This window comes from Penaeus monodon, chromosome 31 (genome assembly GCF_015228065.2).
Source record: "Penaeus monodon isolate SGIC_2016 chromosome 31, NSTDA_Pmon_1, whole genome shotgun sequence".
NCBI classification, from domain to species: domain Eukaryota; kingdom Metazoa; phylum Arthropoda; class Malacostraca; order Decapoda; family Penaeidae; genus Penaeus; species Penaeus monodon.
This window is the reverse complement of record NC_051416.1, coordinates 8,594,123-8,594,392: the sequence shown is the minus strand read 5'-3', so window position 1 is coordinate 8,594,392 and position 270 is coordinate 8,594,123.

Here is a 270-nt window from a genome sequence, read left to right as displayed (position 1 = left end):
TGATAATGATACTGTCACTAAAAACATACACTACCATACCATTCTACGACCATTCAACCAACCACTAATATTACCCAACCAAGACGAGAGGGAGCACAGATGACCGAGTCAAATGTCCACCTTGGGAGGCATTTCGGGGATATGGATTTCGACAGATTAATTTCAGAAATTGGAAACCCTTAGACACAGGGTGGGAATTGTCACCTCAGGTAAATGCAGTCGCGTGGAAGCATTTAGCAACCTCGCGTCGGGGTGGAGTGGGACTGTGGA